This window comes from Neoarius graeffei, chromosome 2 (genome assembly GCF_027579695.1).
Source record: "Neoarius graeffei isolate fNeoGra1 chromosome 2, fNeoGra1.pri, whole genome shotgun sequence".
In the NCBI taxonomy this organism is placed as follows: domain Eukaryota; kingdom Metazoa; phylum Chordata; class Actinopteri; order Siluriformes; family Ariidae; genus Neoarius; species Neoarius graeffei.
In genome coordinates, this window is record NC_083570.1 from 6,993,780 (window position 1) to 7,020,271 (window position 26,492).

Here is a 26,492-nt window from a genome sequence, read left to right on the forward strand (position 1 = left end):
TTCATGCTCGTCTGACTAGGCTGGACTAGACTAGGACTAGTCCTATAGGTGAAACGTCTTCAAAGACACATAACCAAGTCCAGTTGCGTTCAATTAAATTTCCTCGCGATAACTATGAACTGGCTGAATGAGAATATTCACAGGCTCTGAGACATGTGGTACGTATACATACTGCTCAAGTTAGGAGTCTCAGTGCATTTCTACTCTCAACCCCCTCTAATGATTGGGAATTGCATAGTGTTGCTTTGTGAAAACGTATTAACTTTGTATCTAAAGATGCTGTTTCACTGGCTTTAATGCCAACATTAGTTTTCTCTGAATGGTTTGTGTTAAATGTTTTTCCAACAGATGCATCTTCAGAATCAACCCAGATCAAGGGACCAAAGTCGAGCGAAAAGCAAAGGGACGTCAGTATGCTGTCAACCCAAGGGTGCTGAGCCTCATTTCCAAAATTGCCAATTTTGAATGGACAGAGTAAAAGGGTGAGATCACTACCTCACCGAACCAACAAGTGTTCATGTGAATGCCAGGACCAAAGGTTTCCAAGTAGAACAGTGCACTGAAATAAGTTGATGAATGTTATTGAAGTGTTAATTCATTTGAGACAAACTTTGTAAGCACAGCCTTTTTCTATATATTGTTTCTTGTTTTTTATTTATTTTTTTTACTTGCGATAGATTGAAGACTTCTGTTCTCAGTGTCTCACTCTGCGGCTAGCATGTTGTTAGATATAAGGTGCATCAGACTTGTTCATGTGTTAGGCCTATTTGGCACACACAAATTCAAGCTTCAATTTGGAGGCCCTTCATTCAAAAGGGCACTCTGGGGGTTCATGATGCCCTTATCATTAAGTGTAAATGCATTGATGAATGTTTGAATAAAACATTCAACAGCAAGAAGCTAATCTTTGACTTTGCCTTTCCTCATTTTATTTTTGTCAGATTCATTGGCATTATATCCAGAATTACAGTTTGAATATTAAAGTATATAAGTCTACCAGCACTCTTATACATACAAGTACTAGTGAACAAGATTTACCTTAAAATTACAGAGAGAAACATCAGCATGGACAAGCATGTAAATCTTTATATAATGAGCTACATATTTAGAGTTTGAATGTAAAAATATCCGGATATAAAACTAATCTTTACCTTATAATTACAGAGAAAAACGTTAGGTTGTTAGTATGGACATAAACCTTTTATATAACAAGCTACATATTTAATTACAAAGTTTGAATGTAAAAGTACTCAAATCCAGGGGGGTGTTTAGCCTATTTTTGGGGGTGCTCAAGCACCCCCAAAAACGAGCTCAGCACCCTCAACACTGCTTTTGGACGTAATTTTCAGAAATAAGTGCCCTTGCGCACTGCGCAATGAATGTGTGCGCGGGCGTGTGTGTGTTCTTGAATTCACCTGTTACGTGATAGTTCTATGAGCAGTAAAATCCCTCTCCTCCGTGCGTCCCCTCTGATTGGGTTGCCTGTCCGCGCGAGTGCTTGCTACGACATGGTGGGTTTTTTTAACTGGATTCCATGCCGATGAGGAACTCGAAGTAGCACCTGAGTATTACTGGCATAGCGAGATGTGAAGGTACGGACTGGAGTTACAATTGTTAAACACAACACAATATGCATAATGCAATATTGATGTTCCCTGGTCTATGAACAGAATGATAAAAACGACATTTATCATCCATATCGAGATACTTTTGTGCAGAGCTGTACAATTAAACAAATGACTATCAAAAGAACACTACCAAAATATAACAAATGTAAAATAATACACACTATTACACAATAACACATTAATTAACAATTACCACTGTTCAAAATGAATAGCTCCAACATTACAAATGCAGTAGTAGGTCTTGTTTAGTTAAAAATATAACGTAAGTATTTGTCAGTGGTTGTATTATAAATGTGTAGATATCATAGTTTATTGGGTCAGCTTCTGTTAAAACATTGCATAAGTCTAGTCTTCTTGTCTAGTTAAGTCTAGTCTAATGCCGCTTTTCCACTACAAACGCGGCTGAGTCGGGCTGAGCCGTGCCGTGCTGAGTCGGGCTGAGCGGGGCTGTTGGAGTTGCATTTCGACTACAACCGCGCTGAACCGTGCTGGCTGGAAGTGGGTGGGCACATTGGGTGGAGTTAGCGAAAGTGGGTGGACGTCACGTGATGTCGTTAAGCGGCGCAAACAGTGACATCAGTGATCTTTTAAGTGGTAGTCTCACGACCCGAATAGTAAACAATAAACATGGAGGACATGGAGTCGTTAGTGTTGCTGGTCTTGGTGCTGTGGCTTGTCACCGACAACACGGACAGATACTGGCAAGAGCGTATAGATGAGGCGAGGCGCATAAGGCTTCAGAAATTCTCGTAATTCGTAATTATTCTCCTTCCGGGTTTACGGTGTTTACAGATCCCAGCGCGCTCGCGGGGCGTGTGTGGGCATGTGAGGACACTCCTCCTCACCAATCAGTGCACAGGGGAGTGTCTGCTCACGCCCCCAGCCTCACTCGGCACGGTTTGGCTCGCTTCAGCCCCACTCCAAAACGGTGCGAGTTTTAGGGGCTACGCAGGGCTGAAGCGAGCTGAGTCGTGCTGGTTTTTGGTAGTTGAAACGCGAGCCGTGTCGGGCTGAAGCGAGCTGAAGTGAGCTGAAAAAGGGTAGTGGAAAAGGGCCATTAATGGGGAATAAACGTGGAAACACTGTCGTTCAAGCCAGGTGCCTCTGTCAGCTCTGGCTAAGCACCCCCAAAGATCAGATGCTAGAATCGCCCCTGCTCAAATCTAAAACTAATAAGATTTACTTTAAAATTACAGAGAAACATTAGATTGTTAGTATAGACTTAAACCTTTTATATAACAAGCTACATATTTAATTACAGGTTGAATGTGTAATTACATGCAAATAAAAAGATTTACCTTAAAATAACAAGTGTTAATATTGTTAGTATGGACATAAACTTTAATATACCAGGCTACATATTTAATTCCAGATAATTACTGTCATTTTACATGAATTTGTATGTAATTTAAGAAAACTGAAAAGATCATGTAAAATGAATATTGTATTTCTGTTAAGAGAAATGTAATTTATCATTACTGTCATAATACTTAGACTAACAGATGGATTGATTTACAGAATGCCTACACTATTTTTAAAGAACAGGAAAACTGCTGTAAAAAATTAGTCAGACTTTAAAATTAGTTTTTTTTTTGTGTTCCTTATATCTGGAAATGTAATAATGACTTATTACAGAACGGTGAATTTTGTGATCAGGTGAAGTCTCTTATTTTGGAGGTTGAAGAGTTAAGGCCTCTGCATGCTTGTGCGACACGGCTTTTCGCAGACAGTTGTAATTTATCGTTGAGCAGCCCTTAAAACTATCCTCTTTCCATTCTCAAGTCCTCCTCTACTGGAACCTTCTGTACAAACACAACTTCACGCCACACAACACACCTATCTGGAACTGCAGATATATTCTTCACAAAAACAAATCAATATATTTTAGCGAATGGATGGAGAGGGACGTGTGGTCGATAATGCACCTGCTAGATGAGGATGGCAGTGTCTTATCATTTGATAACTTCTGTTTAAAACACGGCTTTCAATGTGATCGACAACAATACAACAGGCTCATGAAATGTATCCCTCCTGCCTTTTTATTAATGGCCAAAAACTCAAAACAATTCACTTCTGCCCCTAGCCTTCCTAGTGCCTTAAGAGTAGGTGAGGACGACTTCATAAAGAAAGATATACCTAACCAAGTAATCCGAGGATTGTTCACTTCTTATCTCTTTCCTTATCACCAATATAAAAACTTTAATCCTAAAAATATTGATTCACACACTATCAAAAAACTACGCACTCTCACTTTAAACCTACCTATCCCTCCCAAGACAAAGGAACTCCACTTTAAAATATTTAATGACATATATCCCTCAGGGGAGCTTATTAACTACAGATTTAATATAGAGCTGAAGAATTGCATATTTTGTTGTGAAAATGTTGAAACTACAGATCATTTATTTTTCTTATGTTTATACAGTAACGCCTTTTGGGACGATGTATTTGACTGGCTCTGTGAAAACATTCCTACCGTTCCTTTTTTAAACTTGAATCTACTCAAATATGGGTGTATACACGAAGACAAAAACATAGAGCTTTTAATAAATGTGGTGACGTGTTTAGGAAAATATTATATTCACAAATGCAAATGCATAAAGACAATCCCCATTTTCCCTTCCTTTAAAAACGAGTTATGTTTGTACAGTAAATCCGTCAGATATTTAAAAACTAAGAGGAGTAACGAACTTGTATCAATAATAGACAGCTTCAATTTGTTATAATGTACCCCCCCTCCATTACTTTCTTTCGAGTGTCTTTTTTCCTTTCTTTCTTTCTTTCTTTTTATCATTTTATTTATTTTTTTCCTCTTATGTTTTATTATTTCTTGATATGTGTACTATGTGTGCTATGTTCCTACAAGGTTCTGTAAAAAAGACATACATTTGCCTTAATGCTCTGTAAATCTTTGAAACTTCCAATAAAAAAAAAAAAAAATTATCGTTGAGCAGGAAGTAATAGGCGTGCGTGATGTTATTCACCGGCACAACGCAAGGGGGCGCGAAGTCGCTAGGAGTAGTTGGTGGGTGTGGTTAGTGGAGTGTTTATCCTCCGGTTACTTATAATGACTAGAACTTTTTTTTTTTTTATAATGACTAGAACTGGAGTCGTATAGATGTCCGTACTTCCTCGATCAACCACTCTTCATGCTGCTCCATCTTCGCTCGTGTTTTTAAAAATGCCGGTCGTGAAAACAAAACAAACCGGGAAAGTAGGGAAGCGGAAGTGCGTGTACAGCGGATGTAGAGTGGACCAATCAGAGCCCTCTTGTCTGCGAGGCTTCTGCGGTGGTCACAATTTTTGGGAGGTGCGCGCAGAGCGTCTGCGAAGGTGGGGGGGCTATGCAGACACTGTCTGCGACGCTATCTGCGAGGACTGGGTTGTCAGCATAAATTGGCCTTTAGACATGTCTGATAGGAGTAAATGGGAATGGTTTAAGTTTATGCTCAAACAAATAGCAATTGGCATGGGTAAAAAACTTTCACATATAAGGAAACAAGAACAAAAGGATCTGATTGATAAAATTAATACATTAGTAAATAACACACAACTATCCTTCGAAAACATTTCAGAATTAGTCACTGCAGTCTCAACTAGACGAAATGTACACAATAAAGGCAAATGGAGCTTCCACTCGATCAAGAGCTGGATGGATCGAACAGGGTGAAAAAAGTTCAGTGTATTTCTTCAGACTTGAAAATCAAAGACAAACTCAGGAAAAAAATGAGTCAGGTTACGACCAATGATAATATAATAGATCAGAAATGAGTACAGAATGGAATTTGGCTCGTTTATTGTAACTTAAATTTAATAAATCAGAATGTGACGTCTTATTTTATCCCATCAATGATGACATCAAAAAACTGGATGAAGACAAACATACACTTGATGAGGAATGAACTATAACTGAAATTGCATTAAAACAAATGAAAAATGGCAAATCACCAGGAATCGATGGCTTAACATCTGAATTTTTAAAATACTTTTGGGTGGATATTAAAAAAAAAAATTATATAGAGCATTTTCAGAATGCATTCACAAAGGATGTTTATCCCCGACGATGAAGACAGGCTTAATAACCTTGCTACCAAAACCCAAAAAAAGACTTCTTGTTGCTAGACAATTGGAGACCTATAACCTTACTATGCAATGATTATAAATTACTTGCCTTAGTATCTGCTAATCGTCTAAAGCGTGGACTTGTAAAACTTGTAGACGAATATCAATCAGCCTTCATGAAGGGAAGATATATTCAAAACCACGTCCGACTGATTCTGGATATGATTGATGACCAATCAATTATTCAATTTAAGATTTTACGTGTAATCAGACAAGGCTGCCCAATTTCACCAAAATTATTTATTTAATGTCCACAAATGCGAGCGTACTTAACCTTGTGGAATAATAGAACCATTACTATTAATAGGAAGACTTTGTTTCAACAAGAATGGAATGATAAAGTTTTAGATATTACTGGTCTAATGGATGAAAATGGACATTTAATGCAATTTAATTCATTTGTAGAAAAGTTTCATTTAAAATGTGTCTATAGAGAATTTAATGAAATTTGTAGAGCTATTCCACCTCCCTTAAGGTTCACGATAAAAAAATACCCTTGAATATTCAAAAGTGTCGGTCAAACTGCCTGAACTGAAAATTGGTGAAAGAAAATCTAATAACAAAGGAATTAGAAATGTTTTAAAATGGAAGCTATTCCCTGATTTAAAAAAGATAAAAGTAAGAATAACTGACAATGGAGGAACGCTAACAAATACACACTGTAGTTATCTGAGACGGCCAATTTCACCCACAGTGAAAGAAATTCAGTTTAATATACTGAACAATATTTATCCAGCTGCTGAAACTCTCAGGAAAAGGTTGAATTTGCTTCTGTCTGAAAATGAGTTCAGCACAGAAACTCCATCACTGGGGGAAACTTTATTCTCCTGTGCTCTTATCTTTTATTCTGCAAAGCTTTGACTGTAATATTTGAATAAAAATCCCAAACTCACAGATAAACCTGGATTTATAAGGTTCTATCTGCGGGCCAATCATCATCCAGGCTGAATATGGGATGAACACGACATCGGCAGCCTGAACCGATCATGTACTGGATGTTCTAATGGAGTTTAAATATTGTTCAATGTTTTACAATCAAATCTCAGGGTTTAGAAACAACTTCAGATTTGAAAAAGTGAATGTGGATTTTACATCTTAGAACACAAGCAGAAAAATCAAATTCATTCCAAAAGTGATGTTTTATTTTTATATAGTGTGACCTGAACAGGTTTAAAATGTTGTTCTGTTCTGGCTTTATTACTGTTTATTAGTTATTTACTGAGATGCTGCTTAATATGAAACAAACAGAACTTTATAATGCGAAGGTTATGAGATCATTTTCTTTTTAAATTTGACGAGTTTCTTGACTGACAGTTAATTTTTAACATTTCCTTTTTAATTATTTTAAATTATTCATCTGTTTTAATGTAAATATTAAAATGAGTGTTTTTGTGCAGCTGGATTGTGTTCTAGTGAAACAGACGACTGAGCAACAACGTGGCAACGTGCAGGAATTTTTCAGAAAACACTACACACTTATTCTGGATCACACAATCTCACTGTAGAACTCCAGTAGACCCCAAACCCAGCGTATAGAGTCTGAGTGAATGTGGTGTGGACTCTGTGGAGGAGCTTCATCGTGTCAGAGACGCTGTAGAAGGACAGAGTTCCTGCACTGTGATCCACATACACTCCTATTCTGGAGGCTGATGTAACTCTGAGATCAGTCTCAATGCTGTTGTGATAGAAAGAGAGAGAAGAAGAAGAACACTGCAGACTCCAGGACTGACTGTTGCATCCAAAGTCACACTCATTACCCCATCCTTTCCTGCTGATGTCTTTATATGAGACTGATATTTCCACACCATCAGCACCGCTCCACTCCACCTCCCAGTAACAGCGTCCACACACACTCTCCTTACACAACACCTGCCACCAGGAATCAAATCTCTCTGGATGATCAGAGTAACGCTGCTCTCTCTCACTCCATCTCACCGCTCTGTTCTTCTCAGACAGAATGAGGCGACGATGTGCCGTGTTGGGATCCAGAGTCAGATAACAGAAATCTAAAATAAAAGAGAAAAACAAACTGAACAATGTGAACATGAATATCCGCGCTGGGGGCGTGGTCACGAAAACAGCAGTTCAGTTGCAGTGAAAACTTTTCTCTGTAGAACCCTGTCACTCCCCCCTCCCCGGGCTCAAGAACACAACAAAAGGGCAATAATATAACAACAACCAATCAGAATTCAGATACATCCTGTTGCCAAGTAAAATTGTTACCTGTCAAAGTTCTCGAGCCCTCGTGCTGTTTTACCGTTAGATCAATCACATATCAGCTTAAACTAGCATTCTAAAACTAGTTAAAGATCCCACAGAAGAGAGCGACTCCCCCTGCCAGCCTCATGGAACGCAGTGTTTAAGGCTCCGGATGGGTTTTATTTCCATTTATGAGGGAAAGGAACATACACCCTCCCGACAGTCAGTGCGCTATTCGCTTGGAAAACACATTTGCAAATTGGTAGAATGAGTTCATCATCACATGCAAGATTTGCAGTTAATCAAATGGATTTCATATTATTATTATTCATGAATTACTACAGTTCTGAACTTCAAATGTTAAAAGTCTGGCCTTTGGAGAGATGATGGAGACTCTTTTGGTGGAACACAACGGAGCAAAATATTGTGACCCTCTAATGTTGACCTGAAGTTGGCACCACTGGGGGTTGGCATTGGGTTTTTGTCCCCACCAATGTTAATACCAAACCTACGCCCTTGCCTACATGTTATCTCGTTCTAATTGTTGTGACTTTTATCCAAATGACAGCTGGCAATACGTTGTTACTTTGCACTTTTTGTTGATCTGGGTACTAATCTTTGAGAAACTGGATTGGCAGAATGTTGCCTGTGAAGAAAAGAATGTCTTTTTATTACCCTGTGCCAAGTTAATATTCACTTCAGTGCAATTTTTAAGAGCCATAAATTATTTTAATTTATTGTTTTTGTTGTGAGTGGTTTTGTTTGATTGTTGTTTTATTTAGCTTATTTATTTATATTTATTTATTTTTTACATTCCACTGTTGAATTGAATAAGTTGACTGAATTAAAAGTTTACTGTTCTATGAAAGGGTGTATTTGCATAATCATTATTATTTTAGTAGTGGCATAAAATTGTCTTGAAAAGACGTCAACAATAATATCGTTTATCGCAATAATTTCTGAGACAATATATCGTCCAACAAAATTTCTGATCATGACAGGCCTAGACATGTGTGTGTGTGTGTGTGTTAGATGTACATTTCAGAAAGTCTTCTCTGCTCTGTGGTTCTGGTTCTGAAATGATCTGAACTGCTGCAGCTGTGGAGAGAAAAATAGAAACATGAGTTTGTGTAAAAGATGGAAAGAGTTTAAAGTGATCCAGTCAGTTTATTCATTTTAAATCAGTGTTTTAGTTCAAAGTGTCAGGTGAATAAAGTGTCTGCAGAAAAGAAAGCAGGAGCATCGCTAAGAAATAACACATCACTGTGTTTCTCCAGCAGGAACAGCTCCTCTTACCATGTGGAGGGATTTTGTTGAATTCCTCCTCACAGAATTCCTCGAGTCTCTTTTTCAGATCTGAGAGAGAATTCCTCACTCCATCAAATGAGAGATGTTGATGGACAGTGACGCTGGATGTGTGAAATGATGGTCTTTGAATTGGAGGAGAGCGACGTCCAGAAGCTAAAACCTACAGAAAGCAAATGAAATGTAAAACCCACTTGTGATGTCAGACAGGGACATTTATTGTTCCCTTAATGAGAGGTGTTTTAGAGAGTGTGTGAGGAACAGCTGGCTCTGTAGATCAGACAGTGAGTGTTACCTGGAGGAAATGGATGTGATCGTGTGTGTGTGAAAGCTGCTCCAGCTCAATGACTCTCCTCTGAAGATCAGCAATCTCCTGCTCCAGGAGTCGTTCAGCTCGACTCAGTTCAGCCTTCTCCTGATCTCTGATCAGCTCCGTCACCTCCCAGCGCTTTTTCTCCATGGAGCTGATCAGCTCAGTAAAGATCCTCTCACTGTCCTCCACTGCTGTCTGTGCACTGAGCTGTTAGGACACACACACACACACACAAGACTTAAAGCTCATCTATCATTCCCTCTCTTACTGGGACTGTAAATGACTCGTTGTCCATGTTGTGTGTGTTTCTAGGAGCAGCTCTGTCTCTGCTCACTGCTCACCTTTATAGTGTTCACAGCCTGTTTCAGCTCCTGCACCTTCTTCTGCTTCTCCTGGATTCTCTGCTGGGATTTCATCTGCTCCTCCTTTAACTCACTCTGAGGACAAATAAAATACATTCAGCTTTTTATACAGTACAAGCGAACTGGTTCCATATTAATGTCAGTTCAAAGTACATTCATGTTTCACTCTGAAGGTTATGTTCTGTGTGTGTGTGTGTGTGTGTGTGTGTGTGTGTGTGTGTGTGTGTGTGTGTGTGTGAGAGAGACAGAGAGATGTTCACTAACTGATCTGGGCTGGGTTTCCCGAAAGCCTCTTAAGGCCAAGAGAGTTTTAAATGACCTCTTAAGATCCATCGTCAAGCTAACGTGGTTTTCCCGAACAACATCGTAGCACAAGTCGTCCTTTAGTTTGCTCGGAATTTACGAGAGACCCGGAGCACTCGTTCAAAACAAAGAGCGACTCGCTCGCTGCTGAATCCACAGAATGCGCATGCGGCTCTGAGGGACTCTCACAGTCAGCGGGGGAAACTGGGGTTGAATCTGCTGGTGGTGTTCAATTAGTTTTCTTGTACATTGCAAGTACATCGAGTTAATTATCAGAGGTGGACAGTAACGAAGTACGTTTACTTGAGTTCTGTACTGAAGTGCACTTTGAGTATCTGTACTTGAGTATTTTTTTTGGGGGAAACTTATGACTTTAACTTCACTACATTTGAAAGACAAATATCATACTTTTTACTCCACTACATTTCTATCAAGTTCCTCGTTACTATGAAGCAGCTTTGAAAGTGGATGTTTTTTTCTTTTATTTTCTAAAACGTGATTGGTTTTTCCGCAGGTGACACTGAGACAGTCTATCAGTAATCACTAGGGTCACGTCACGTCCATAGACTGGATAAAATCAAGATCAATGATTTCTCCGCAGTATTATTTAATACGATCAGTTGATGGCAGAATGGAAGGAGGCGGTTCTTCTGGGGAATGCACACACCCACGGTTCTATAGCTAGAACCCATGATTCAGTTTTCTGAGAGGAATAAAAAGAGTTGTTTCATTTTAAATGTTTGTTTTGTTTGCCTAAAACGGAGCACATCACAGCCTACAAAAACTCACCATCCGACCTGCGGAAGCATATTGAGGAATATAAATGTTTTATTCTCTGCAGTCTGATTAGTCAAATGACTTTCTGTGGATTTGCCCACCCAGTTGCCATAGTCTTATCCACGTCTAATGTTTACACATAGTTATGTCTAATACAATTGCCTTTAGCAGCTACTAATGCCTATATCGGGGACGCGAACTGCAAAGACGCTCTTCATCCTGTTGCTCTTTAGACTCATTCTTACGAGTGAGTTCGGGAAAACCACACACAGAGACAACGTTCGTTCCTTAAGAGAGTCTCTCAACTCTCTTTTTAGGTCTAAAGGGCAACGTTATCAGGAAACCCACCCCGAACCAGATTACGACCATCACTGAAGATAAATTTAACACTCTGTTCACCAGAACACAGACAATTTTAATCAGCTTTTACAGAATCCTTCTGATTGAGACACACATTGAAATTAAAGTTTAAATCATATCACTGACTAAAGCACCTGTTTCTAGATGGGAAACGATAATTAAGATGATTTAATTCTGGAAAGATTTCTAGTTCTCACCTGTTTCTCAGCTCTTTCTGTTGCAACTGAAACAGCGTCATGGTCTTTATGTTTCTCCAACATGCACAAATAACAGATGCAGGTTTGATCAGTACGACAGTAGATCTCAATCAGCTTGTTATGTTCAGAGCAGATCTTCTCTTGGAGTTTTGCTGAGGCTTCAATTAATGTGTGTTTTTTCAAAGCAAGAACTTCAAGATGAGGTTTCAGATGAGTTTCACAATAAGAAGCCAAACACATCAGACAGGACTTGATGGCTTTATGTTTTCTCCCGGTGCAGAAATCACACTCCACATCTTGGACTTCAGTCTTCTTCAGTTTCTCCACCACTTCATCCAGCATGTTGTTTCTGCGTAGAACAGGCCTTGTAGTGAAAGTGTCTCTGCACTGAGGACAGCTGTAGACGCTCTTCTGATCCCAGCAGCCATTAATACACGCCTTACAGAAACTGTGACCACAGGGGATAGTCACCGGATCCTTCAGGAGATCCAGACACACTGGACATCTGAACTGGTCCTGAGCTACTGAAATACTGGCCTCGGCCATTTTCCTGAACTCACACCGAAAGAGAGAGAGAGAGAGAGAGAGAGAGAGAGAGAGACAGACAGAGAGAGCTCAGTTTTGTTTTCTCTGAAATGACAAGTCACTTCGTGGTCCTGTGTGTGAAAGAGAGAGAGCTTGGAAGAGGAGGAGCACAAACACAGAGAGGTCATGAACACTCCTCTATTAACCATTTCATCTCCTTTCAGTGCAGAAATATAACCCATGTAGCCGCACTGATTAGGATTAATTTCATGACATTTTATGAACGTTGATTCAGTGGACTCCACTAAAATGTCCAAACAGTGAAAAAAAAAAAAAAATCATTCAGAAAAATCTGGAAGTCCAACTCTCTTCATCTAAAGGGTTTGAACACAAACACAATCCATCTCTTTTGTTTTCTCCATCACAACACACACTTCTGACCTTCACTAATTCACACATTCCCTCCTCTTTCTTGACGAATTCAGGAAGAAACTTTCTGTCCAGGAAATGCAGAAGAGAACGTCGCGATATTAATGCATGGTAGCCGCAGGGTCTTAAAAAAGTCTTAAGCTTAATATTCCAAAATTAAGGCTTTAAAAAGTCTTAAATTGCTTTGCCCAGGTCTTAAATTTACTAATACTATTCTACAATGTGCAAACATGGGTTTTGCGTAACATCAGTGAATTTCTTGGAGTATGCGCAAAGAAAGAAACAATATTGATACATTTTCACGCCGGCGCAATCGTCGGAGTCCGTGGTGGAGAGGAGACTCCGCGAAGCACAGCATGGGGAAGTGTCGTTTTAATCAGCAGTGGCTTTCAGATGAAAGATATCGTGATTGGGTGAGGGAGGTTCCTGGAAGCAACGTTGAAGCAAGATGCTGTGTTTGTCGAAAGACCTTCAAGTTGTCCACTATAGGTCATTTCGCTTTAGAGTCTCACATGAAGAGCTCAAAGCACATTGCATCTGCCCTCCACTGCCACCAGCCCATCACTCAGTTCTGCACGGTTCAATCTCCAAATGCAGCTGGAGTTGGCACTAGCACCACTGTCGAACGTCAGCAGCATCAGCCAAGCCAGACATCAATCGGCAAGGCTAGCAACAACACAAGGGCCGAGCAGTGGCATGATGGGTGTCGGTGGAACCCCGACACTTCGGGCAGAGGTGCTCTGGATTTTAAAAACAATTACGGAACACCACTCGTACAGCTCGAATGAGGGCATAAGCGAACTCTTTAAGGCCATGTTCCCAGACTCGGAAGTCGCTACAACATTCTCTTGTGGAAAAAACAAAACGTCTTACATAAAATTCGGTCTTGCTCCTTATATAACAAAGGAGTTGGTCAAAGACGTTAACGAGGCAAGTGATGGATTATCTATATCTTTTTATCTTTCCTCTCTATCTCTTATGTCTGTCTACCACTCTGTTATCTATCTATATTATGTCTATCGCTCTCTCCTATCAATCTCTTATCCATCTGTATACCTCTTTCCTATCTATCTCATTGTGTCTCTTGTCTATCCACCTCCACATCTATGTCTTCCCTCCCTCCCTTGTTTACTAGGAGTATTTACATTTCTTTTAATTCTTCAAAATGTAAAATGGTTGAAGCAAGTTGAATGCTGGGAAACTAAGACAAAGAGTTTGTCTGTTTATCATCTCTGGGTGCATGGTCATAATTAGTTTAGAGACCGTTCTTTAGGCCTCGAGTTGGGCCCTCAGTTTGGCTTTTTGACTGGTGAGTGCACACCTTTGGCATTAATGTGTTGGTATGCCTATTGCATTTTTGTGTACCTTTAAGGCCATGACTTGGACCCTACGTTGTGCTCCTTTCTTCCAGGTTTAGACTTGTTTTATTGTCTTGAATGTGAAGATTCGACAAGCAATGCACATAATGACTTAAGTATATAACTTTTATAATAAAAGTATTTTGACTTGAAACATTTGTCATTATTGGGAATTTAATCTGGTGTTCTACGACCGCATAATGGGTGCGATGTAGGTCTTAATTCTCATTTAAGTGGTCTTAAAAAGGTCTTAAATTTATGGTGGTCAAACCTGGGGAAACCCTGTAATGACTCAGCAGCCAGAAAGATAAAGATTTAGATGATAAAAAGATGATGTTTTATTGATCATTTCAACAAGTTACAGGAAACTTTTCCTTTTTTATCTGTATATTTTGTGTATAATTGTGTACAACCGTGTTCAGTACAGTTGGCAGAGACATGTTTATCGCTGTCAGTCATCTGCTTTGGTTCATTATCCTTCTGAAAATTCCACTTATGTTGGTTGAATCATTTCTCTGCAGATTTCTGAAAGTTCATGACGCCGTTATTGAACACAAGCTCACCAACAGCGCTGTAGGAGAAACAGCCCCAGCCTCCTCCGTGCTTTATAGTACCTTAGGGCAGTTTGATTGGAATTCTTCTCCTGGCTTTCTCCACACAAACACTCGACCACCACATCCATCCAATTTCAGTGTGGATTCATCTGAAAATAAGATGTTTCTCCAGAAGCTGCTGTGTTTCTTTTGCAGATGTCACCTTTATTTTCTTCTTCTTGAGGCTGATGAATGGTTTCTGCTGCGTTACTCTTCCTCTGTCCCCATGCTCCATGGTCCTGATTTGAATCGTATCTCATCTAGTTGTATCTGCTAATTCTCATCGAGATCAAGACTTGCTGCTGTTTCTCGGCTGCTTTTCTTGATTTTAAATCACAATTTTGCTGCCCAAATCAGCTGGTGGTATTTCTGGGGCTGCCTGTACGTTGTCTGTTTTCATTCACAAATCCTTCTTCTTTTATCAAGTTTTGCTGATCAGGTGACTGGAGCGGCTTCTTTCTGCAGCTATGTTATGACTAAAGAGTGGCCTTCTTTATTCATTTAAAGTGGATGTATATGTAGTCGATTCCCTTCAGGTTCATACAGGTATCTCGAGCAGAGTACCCACATGGTGGAGCATCACATTAACTATGGATTCACTGGAACGACCAGAATAATATTAAGAGACCAAATACTTTTTAAAAAGATGTAACCATGTAAAAATGGGTGAAATAACTACTTCTGGTTCTGGGACTGCAGGCTCAATAATATGCTTGTTCAAAAATGTCTCCATTTCATTGCCAATGGCCTCTTGTTGAGCTGGGGAGAATTTATGCTCATAGTTAGTGACATTTTGGATACAGGAGGGATCACAGTCAAATTCAATGGGACAGTTGCTTATACATTGCAAAATGTAAGGATCCGTAGTGATCTTTCTCCATTCCTTCAAATAATGGCTTATTTGCACAGCTATAAAAGGCTGTTGTGACTCGAGTAGTATATTTATCAAGTTATCATAGCTGACCTGTTGTGGAGGAGTTAATTCTGAGTGCTCTTGTTGTAGGATGTGGACTTCGCCGACGTCCTCCTGTGGTCGGTGTATCTTTCCCCTAAAAAAGGCCTGTTGAATCCTCGGCCGCCATAACGACCCCTCGCTGAGCCAAAGCGATCTGAAGACCTTCCCTGGCCATAGGGCTGAAAGCGTGAACCACGACTCTTCCTAGGGGGTATAAGCTTTTTTCCCCCAACTTGTTTGCTTTGGTCACTGCATCAATTTCTTTCCCCACATCATCACCAAACAACTCTGTTGTAATAGGAGTTGAGGCATTGCATAAAGCATTGTACTGGGCATTGAGATCTGTCTTTAGCAGCTCTCTTCTCTTCAGATTGATTTCTCTATTGCCAGACAGGATAAGCACCAAAGCATGGACTAGTTTGGTTTTCATTTCTCTGGATGCTGTTTTCGAGGCATCAAGGATAGCATAAGCTGCAGTTAAAAACATCCACTGACATCTCTGCATTCCAGTATCTGCTTTCTTGGTGTTGTCTTTAAGCTGAGTCCACACAGTCCTGTTCGTCTTAGGAGCCAGTAAGAGCTTACAATTTTCCGGTCTGGCATATTTGTCAGTAAGCTCGTCGAGTTTTGCTTTGGGTAGTTTGTCATTGATGAGACCATCTATGATCTTCACCAGATCATCATCGATTGGTGGGCTTGTTTTCTCACTTGTGGTAAACTCCTGGGCGAGGTCCTGGAACTCGCTTGCGGCAGCATTTTTCTCTTTCTGTTGATCTTTATCTTGAGAAAGAAATTTTTCTAAGTCACCAGCAAGATCTGCGTTAGAGATATTCCCGTCAGATTCCTCCTCTTCATCACTCCAGAAATCTTCATTATAAGCATAGTTTTCGATGGCAGTCGCAACAAACTGTTCTACATGTTGTTTCAGATCAGTTTTCATCTCTGAAAACATGGCAGATATAGAAGTTTTCAAATCTTCTGAGGATGTGGTTTCAGTTGAGGTTCCTGGGTCATACATATTAATTGCCGTGAACAAGTAATTAATATATGTAGTGTGAATAGGAATTCACAAGTCTTATTCAGATTCAGAATCTGAACAAGTAATATGTAGTGTGAATAGGAATTCACAAGTCTTATTCAGGTTCTGAATATTTATTGTCATTGTCTCAAAAAAGAACAACGAAATTCCGTTTGGAGCATCCATACAGCAGAGTTGTACGCCACTCATTGAATATTCTTTGAAGCAAAGCTAGATCGAAGATTATGAACGTAGTGTTTCCCAAAATTCATATGACTGTGGATCATTTGTAGGGAAACTATCACTTACTTTCCCCCTTTTTTTTTTTGCTAGGGAACTAACACTTACTTCCCTTTTTTATTACCAATTTTAATGACATTGTCGACTTTTAAGTAGAATAACAGTATTACGAATTTAGACTGTAGGGAAACTATCACTTACTTTCCCTTCTTAGTGAATCTTTTAAGGGAACTATCACTTACTTCCCTAAAGTTCCTCGTTAGGCTTTACACCAACTGAGGTATGAAAGCTCTCGTGAAGTTATACGAGTCCATGTGACTAACATTAATAAAACAACTCCCAAAACATAAAGAAGTCGGAAATTTCTAACAGAAAAAAAAATAATAGAAACTATAAGAAAAGGAATATAATATATCCATAAATATCAATTACCTGTATAAAACCGAATTTAATAAATAATAATAAAAAAGCGCAGCTCTGGAAGGAAGAGCACAAGACAGCTCTGAACTCCACGGCGTCCAACGTTGTACTGACTCACGGCGCGCGCGTGGGCATCTCATGTTAACCGGAAGTACGTCACTGCGATTTGGTAGAATGTAAAATGGACTTGATGCCTATCTTGTAAAGTAAAAATATGCAGCTAAAGTTCAGTATACTATTTGTAAATCGAACAAATAGCACCATGAGCCCGTCAGTGCTGGAGGTGAAGAATCTGCTGTCTGGTACTCGGCTCCGTGTGGTTCAATCAGATTATAACTCTGCAATCATCTGCTGTGTTCTGAATCCTACATGCACCAGTAGGTGGCGCACACGCATCATATTATGTCGGCTATGTTAGGCTACGATGCATATCATATTTATCCTGTTTGTTTTATTAATTTTATAGGCCTAGTTATTCTGCTTAATTTATTTTTGTCTACATCCATGTATTTTCTTCATCTGTTATCCTGATTTTTGTGGATTTGTTAGATTGTACCTGATTTATATACTTCAATTAAAAAAAAAAGTTAGGCTGCGATGCATGGCTGAATGTAACATGAGAAGAGAAAATGGAGAATGGATTGCGTCATTCTTATTTACTAGTTTATGAGTTCAGTTTCTGCACTACATTACACACATTCATATTAGTCTTACAGTTACATCGACTTTTTTTGTTTAAATAATACTTAATGAGATTAATGTTTATTGTTAATGATTAATTTAGGCCAATGCTCGATTTTGGTTGTTTAAAATACCTAAGGGGTGCTGGGTAAACTAGGTCTCTGACTTGCCTCAGTTGACCAAAGAGAGCTGTTTTTCCTGATTTCCTTCGCATATTCAAGAACATCATTCGGCTTAGGTGTTTACATTCTCTCCCATCTCTGCTTTCTAGTGGGAGTGAAACTATATAAACATCTGATAAAAACCCGCCGAACTAACGTCAAACCCGCCCAATTTTTGTCAACCAGCCCAAGCCATTTTACACCCGCAAAGTAGAATTCAAAACCGCCCAATCTGGCAACACTGCCGACTGACGCTCGCGCCGTATCCAGAGCCATAGAGATCTACCGATCGCTCTGCCGGATCCAACTGACGGATTTTCAAAAAAGAAGGCGCGCGCACAGTTGTCATTGGCCAGTTTTCTTGATGAGAGCCACTTCAACCAATCACATTCAAAGCAACGTGGTATCTTTTTCTTTATCGAGAAAAGATGATAAAGAAAATAAATTTTTATTTGTAGGCTGATCAGTTCCATAAGCATCTCTCTCTCTGTCACACACTATATACTGCATTATGTGTAAAGCACTATATAAACAAAGGTGAGTTGACGTCACTTAATTTAAGCAAAATATCAAACGCATCAATATTTTACTCGCATTCCAGAATCTGGACATCATTTAGGTTTTCATGGCGCTGTCATTTTCACTGTGCTGAACAGCACATAAAGGGCTATTCCAGTTCAATGCAACACAATAGATAGACATTATTTTAATCTACATTGGAATTTATAAATGCTAACCCACTCATAACTTTTTATTTCATCATCTGAATTCAAGCTTTACCCATCCACAAGTTTACCGATTGCACGTGACCGTGCCACTGCCCTGTTTCTGACCGCCCCTTCCCCCGCACGTGACGCTGCCAGACAGCGCCGACAGCCAACCGGAAGACGCGCCAGATGTGGCTCCGCCCTCCAGAGAGAGCCTGACCGACGCTCAGAAGGGAAGAAACAAAGCCAAGTGTATATGACAGCACTGTGTCAACTCGCCGCCGCCGGGAACTTTTCTAACTACTCCGCATATTAGAATATAAATGTTTATTGAAGCTGCTTATAAAGCGAGTTTGCGAGCAATTTAAACAAGCCAGCCATCAGTGCATGCATCATTCTTTGTGATAATTCACATCCATTAGGCATTTCCAGTATTGTTGATGGGTAAAATTTGAAAAGATTGAACTCAGTATCGCACCCTATTTTTCCCCTGATAATTCTACACTGCGAACAACGAATTCATGTTAAATTAGTCGAATAAAAATCAACCAGACAAACGTTGCTGTCCATAAATTCCAGCACAAATAGTGTCCATTTCAAAAAGGCACAAACTTCTAAAGGAGATAAACAGCGTCTTAAAGCTGTATATCGCAGTTTATAGTCAAAGTCTAGAGCAGCTAGGGGTCAGAAATTATACAACAACAAATGGGCTACAGTTACACCGAAAATGTGCACTTACTGTATTTATAAACTGTATTACGCATCATGCAAATGTAAAACAAACACTATGAAAAAACAGAAGCATCATCTTTAATCAAAATATATTTATTTAATCATCTTTAATAAAAATATTTACTAAAAACAATATCATCTAAATATTTACGAATAATAAAAATCTTAATATTTACAAATAAAATTATCAAAATATTTACAAGTAATAAAATAAATCAAAATATTTACAAATGAAATAAAAATTAATTTACAGGCGTTAAAATAAGGAACCGAACCAAAACATACCCAATTTATTGGATTATATAACCCAATAAATTGGATATATACGTGCAGCGAGACCAGTCATTAAAATCATGTCAAACAGATGTGGGCCAGATGTGCTGAGAGATTAGCTGGAGACGGTCATCACAGAGTTGAGATGAGTCTCCAGCGGCAGTGGTGTGGACTCCTACAGCACACCTATGGACCCGTTCTCCCCGATCCGGTAGGACACTTCGTAGGGGTCGACCCACACTGTCAGCTCACACGGTAAGAGGGCGCGAACCTGCTCCATGCTGAGACCACTGGTGTAAGCAGCCTTCCCTACTAGCGGCTCCATCCTGCGATTGATTCTGAGGCATCGATATCCCGAACCTCTGAACGGTGCGTCAGGGAACCAGTGGTGCTCATAATGCTCTGGAATCAAAGAAAACAGACTTTTAAAAACTCTGTTCAACTCGCAGATTGTTTTAAGAATAGATTTGTTATTAGAATATCATGACTATCATTCACTTGGGATGAGGCTCTCGAGAAAGGCAGCATTTCTGGGCAGTGTTAATGCTCCCGAGATAAAAATCTGTCCGCCATTAAATCTAGGTCTTTATACATCACTGACTTTAACTGAATGCCACACTAATAAGCTTTCCCTTTTTCTCAGACCACAGCAAGGAGTCGGTATAATTGTAAAGGTATTTCAGTGAAAATGAAAAATAAGTAGATCGAATAAAAACTAAATATGATGTGGATCCTTTTGTCAGAAGTCACAGGTGTGTAATGTGGTGTTTAATCTCACCTCCTAATGCCTCTTCCAGAGAACGGCTGAAGTGTTGGAGGTGTTTTTCGGACAGAGGTCCTCTTCCTCTCAGTAATCCGGTGATGAAGGTCACCGCTGTGGTCACCTCGACTTTCATGCTGAAATATTTTCGTAAACTGCAAAATATCATACGATACAGACAGTCATGCGATTAGTGTGTGTCGTGTTAGTAGATTATTAAAACTTAAAAAAAAAAAATACAAATCACTCAGTTAGTGCAAGGTGACTTACTCCGAAGGAGAAGATTAAACCGCTGATAGCCGCTGATGAATTGCTGATAAGTTGCTGATGATCGCTGGAAACTCGCTGTTACTCGCTGTGAAGGTTTGTGTCGCTCTGAAGCTCTGTGTGGATGTGTGGCTCTTATATAGCTGCAGATTTTGAAACATAACTAATTAAACTGTTTTCATTTAAACTAATTAAACTGTCTTCTTTTAAACTAATTGAACTAATGAAATTGTCTGAATCATGTGACCTGGGTTTTCCCCTAAACTTTTGGGGAAAACCCAGGTCATGTGACCAGGTGACATCAGCTCCCTGAGAGAGAGAGAGAGAGCATCCTGATCGCTCTGTGTTGCTCAGTAGCCCATTCACTACTTCAGGAAACCCATTCAAAGGAATCAGACAAAGTTTTGGACAACTCAATGGGGAGGCAATTTTTTTTCCCCACATGGTACATCAAGATCAGCAGGCGTTGCAATTTTACTCAATATCTCACTCGGGAAAATAATTGCCACCAAAAGTAGTAACAATGGCCATTGGGTAATATGCGTACTCCAAATAGACAATTCTACACTAATTTTAGGAAATGTTTATGGACGCTAACATAGCACAAAACAGAACCCTTCTTACAGAGATTAGAGAAGTTATTTTGCAGTTTAAAATTAAATATGTAACTGGAAATATAATATCGGGAGGGGACTGGAATATGGTGAAGGATGAAGGACTAGACCAGGGGTGCCAGGGTGAAATTGGTAAGGGGGCCAGATTTTTTTCAAGTGGGACCTTGGGGGCCGAATTACACTTTTGGCCTGAAAAGACCAGACACTAACTCAACAAAAGGACATTATTTTATATGATTTTTGAAGGCCTATACGCCCAAAAGGAATTGTAAAGCTATAGCCTCAAAACGAGGCGCACAATAAGATGGCAGACAAAAGCAATTTACCCTCTGAAAATGTGACAGTCTAAGCATGCAAGTAGCCTACATTTATAAAAAAAAATGCTACAGAAATGGACTAAGACACAAATAACACAAGTGTAAACTGTAAATGACTTAGATCAGATTTATTGATCTTGCACATCAAAAACATGTCAATGCATAGGCCTAATTAGGCCAATTAAAACGATTGGCAAGTAGGCCTAAACGAGTCAAAAGAAAGAAGTGCCAGGGTAAATAATTCCACCAATAGGTCAAGTGACTAAATATCCAGTAGCATTAGTTTAAAAGAGCCAAATATGACTGAACATACCAATAAAAACAAACGGCACATTAACTTTGCTGGTCAAGTCCCACATATATTTCCACACACCCATCCTGTTTATTCCCCCTCAAGCACACAGCACAAGGTTACATGGGGGGAGAAATACCAGCTACATTTTACATGTGGAAGCCAGAAGTCTTTTGCTTTTTACCAGCTTGTCGACACTGGGGGACAGACTCTGGGAAGTTGCTATTTTCATGCATCGTTGAGATGTCCATGGGTCAGACGACTACGCAGTTTCGATTTATTAATATTCATTACTGAAAATGCCTGTTCACATAAATATGTTGTCCCGAACATACAGAGTATTTTACCGGCAAAGGCCGTGATAATTGGGTACTCTGGTGGCAATGACTGATAGAAAGATTGGATTCCAACAGATGCGTATTTATCCTTGACGAATGCACCCTCCGAAAATGGCTTGGACACTTTTGCGATCTCCCACGCGATGATGTAGCTCGCCTTCACTGCCCCAACATGACATAAAATGTACAACAAAGATATTGAGACACCCCTCTTTGAAAACAGCCGCATTTAACATTAAAGGAGAACTGAAGATGATGTATGATATTAAAACGAACCTTCATGTGTCTCTCGAGACTTTGAGAAAGCTGCTTGGTGTTTTTGAAGGTTTGAGGGAAGCTCATTTAGCTTTCCAGTCCTGCGTTGCCCGGTGAATTTGTCGGCGTGGGTCTCGTAATGTCTTTTGACATTGTGTTCCTTCGGTACAGCCACTTGTTGCGAACAAATCAGACAAACAGGTTTTCCCCCTACTTCCCAGAAAAAGTATTTCTCTCTCCATTTTTCCTGAAAGATGCGACCCTCAGAATCAACTTTTCTCTTTTTAGACAACATCTTGTGAACGAGCAACAACTCGCCACTCTACATTAAATCCGGGTCACTGCGCCTGCGCGTGCTGCAGCAAGCAGAGAGCAGCTAAAAACGAACCGATGGATTACACGAAAATGGAATCAAATTGAAACACTATTTAAAATCATTACGAAAAAAAACACAAAAAACATTCGATTTTTATTAATTTATTATTTAAAAAAAAAAAGTCTCATGAACCACCGGGCCGGATGTGATGACCAATCGGGCCGTATCCGGCCCGCGGGCCGTTACCATGGCACCCCAGGACTAGACAGACTTCCTAGTAGATGGACACACCAGCACCGCTCCACTCCACCTCCCAGTAACAGCGTCCACACACACTCTCCTTACACAACACCTGCCACCAGGAATCAAATCTCTCTGGATGATCAGAGTAACGCTGCTCTCTCTCACTCCATCTCACCGCTCTGTTCTTCTCAGACAGAATGAGGAGACGATGTGCCGTGTTGGGATCCAGAGTCAGATAACAGAAATCTAAAATAAAAGAGAAAAACAAACTGAACAATGTGAACATGTTGGGTTTATTTCACAAAATATATTGATGTGAAGTGTGTAGGCCTGTCGTGATATTTGATATACCGACTTATCGTACGGTAAATGAAAATGAACTCGGTAATTTTTCCACCGTGATTTTGGCATTTCCGTGCTGTCCATCTCCATAGGGAAGTCTCCAGAGTATTAGTTTGACCCAATGACTGAATAAAACACTGCACTGTTTTCTGTCATCTCGCGCGGCTCTCTGTCAGAGGCGGGGCTTCCCAGCATGCAACAGTTATCCAGCCAGGGGATCCACTGAATGGGGAAAAGACAACAACACGGTGCTCCGCTGTACAGACCAGAGGTGTAGAATTGGGTCTGGACGGGATCCTACCAATATTTCTGATTGGAGAAAATAAAAATCCGCTCCGTGCGCGGTACACAAAGGGTTCCTGTAGGTTTCCACTGGGCGGAACCATGCAAAATTCACTCATGAATATTCACTCTGGGGGCGTGGTCACGGAAACAACATGCCTGTTCGGCTACCATGTCAATTAGGAAGTGCGGTTGCAATGCAGTGAGCGGCTGCTAGCTATCAAACTGTCCTTGAGGTATGCAGCGTTAGATTAGCTCGGAAAATTAATCAGTTCACAACAGTTCGGATTCAGTGTGTAAAAACGACAACATATGAATATGACTGTTTTCTAAGTTTGTGTGGCATGTAAATAACAATCCGACTTGATACAACAACTTAGACCCCGAAGCCGTTTGTTTTCAGGATAATGGCTGGCTGATGAAATTATTGGCTGGCTAGCTGACTCAGCCAAAACCTTAATGGCTGCTGCAGCCGTGTTTGACAAATTATTGCCAAGTTTAAGCAGCAATGATGCATTCTGGGGTATTAAATCAAATGAACATGCGTTACATGGTGAAAATGTGCAATATGAAGAGTTTGTCTGATAAAAAAAAAAACTGAAACATGGATTCAGTCAGGGGTGTAGTGGGCGTGGTACGCGGGGGTACGCCGTCCACCCACTTCTCCCGAGGTGAGATTCAAAAAAAAAAAAAAAAAAAACTGTCATTCAATGGCCTGAGTTTATACGCTCTTGACAGCCAACGTCAAATGTAAGTTATACGGATTTTATTTTTTCACTTTCGAGGCAGCATGATCTGTCGGTTTAATGCTTTATGATCTTTGAAGTTCTAATGCGATTTTTGCTCAGTATAGGCCTATGATTTTGAATCGCCTAATAATAACAGTAGGGTCTCTCTCTGTGTGTGTGCGCGTGATTTCCGGGCGTTCATGGTAGCAGCACCGAGAGGGCAACAGAACTGATATAATCGCCTGCCTGGTCATCCTTACGCGGATAATTTCACCACATACTGTATTATATATATATATATATATATATATATATATATATATATGATTTGAAATTCATAATCTTTGTGGCCTTCCTTAGTGTTTTGTTGTACATCCAAAAATGTGAAATGACAATAAATTTAAAGAAATACTCAAGTCTTTAAGAAGGAGTGCATGGTAGGGCTTAACCCAATGGCTGCATGTCATGTATTTTGTATACGCAGGTGCCTCAATCGCACCAGACTAAATGCTTGATTTATTCGATTGGTGCCTTTTATAATAAATTTCAGCCCATTGCTGGTTTGTATGCGATGTGAGTGAGTGACATGACTTTTTTTTGAACTTCTGGACACATGCTGCAGCTGTTGCCACGGCAGTAAGTAGGCTAGTAAAAATATCGAATTCCGAATGCAGCTCGGCTCAAATGAACATGAATCGAACATGAACAAAGGTGTTTGTGTATCATAATTTCCAATATTTTGGCTTCACGCCTGATAGTCCATGTTAAACCTATGCAAGGTTTATGTTGAGTTCCAGCAGCAGAGTGGTGCTGTCTACGACGATGCATTCGGAAGGAGAAGGCGAATTTGTTCCTCTTTAGCCATTTCGGCATATTTATTGGAGACAAAATAAACCGCGGCTTTTCGCCATAACAGTTGGGCTGTACTGACAAACACGAATGAAAATTGCACACATAAAAACGTCTGAAAAAAAAGTGTCTTCTTGTGCCCTCGTGTTGTTAAAAGAACGTAACATTTATACAAATCATTCAGACCAAACATAGGCGACCAAACAAAGGCGACCGCTTCTGACATATCAAATCGATGACGTCACGAATCGCGTACCCCCACTTTAAAAATCTCCACTACACCACTGGATTCAGTGGCGGTAAATTATGATCTGGCTTTGAAACGTCATACATCGGCAATGATAGTCTACCATTACAGCATATGAAATAGTTTAATAAACATAAATAGAAGGCTGTTCCATAGTGTTACATGATCTCAAACAAGTAGGTCCATCTGATTGTGTCTGACCCGTCTCTATCAAGAAATGAAATTATAATGAATGAACAGTGCTAGCATAGTTGCGATGCTGATTTGGAGAGGATAAAAATCAGGTTGGAGGACGTTATTTAGCTAACTATACATGGAAGGCAAAAAAAAAAAAAAAAGTGTGTTTCCGGTAACCCGACCGATCGAGAATTTCCGCGTCGAAATTGCCGACCGTAAAGTTTTTATTACAAATTTCCCTCGATATTTTAGTGTAAGCGGCGTTTGTCATATTTTTTTTTGTTTCAACGCATTCAAGTTGTGAAAGAAACGATAAAAAGTAAAATGTTTCGCCACTTCTATCAGCCCTCCTGAGCCGAGCCGCCATTTTGAATCCTCATTCAAGGCTGTAATGCAAATTGCTTCCTCTTCAGTATACAAGTGCACTTCCATGGCAGGAAAGACACTACGTTTTGCCGCCTATGTAGTCCCCTATTTATACAAATAGGAGTCATTCAGGATTCAGCCATGCTGGAGAGAGCTCCAATAGGGCTCAGAGGAGGCTCCCGGACAAGGCCGACTCCATTAGCTAAACAACGCGATTGGTTTGGTTGGCTGGTGAGCTCTGCAGTTGGTAGTCTTTGTTGAGTCATTGTCAAGGTTGATACCAGAGAAGAGCTGCAGTGTTCAAGCATACAAACAGGGTAGGGATAGGCTGTGTGTGGAGAATTCTGAGAGTATATCGGCCGACGGCCTGTATAGGTCCGGTATACGATATCCTTGCAAGTTCTCCGCCATGGCGGGGAGTCAAGGGGGGAGGAGAGGGTT

The 26,492-nt window shown here is 40.0% G+C and overlaps 1 pseudogene; it reads right to left on the reverse strand.

Moving 5' to 3' along the window:
• Window positions 1-7,023: 7,023 nt before the first annotated feature.
• Window positions 7,024-26,492, reverse strand: part of LOC132879421 (E3 ubiquitin/ISG15 ligase TRIM25-like) — a 53,541-nt pseudogene continuing 34,072 nt past the window's right edge.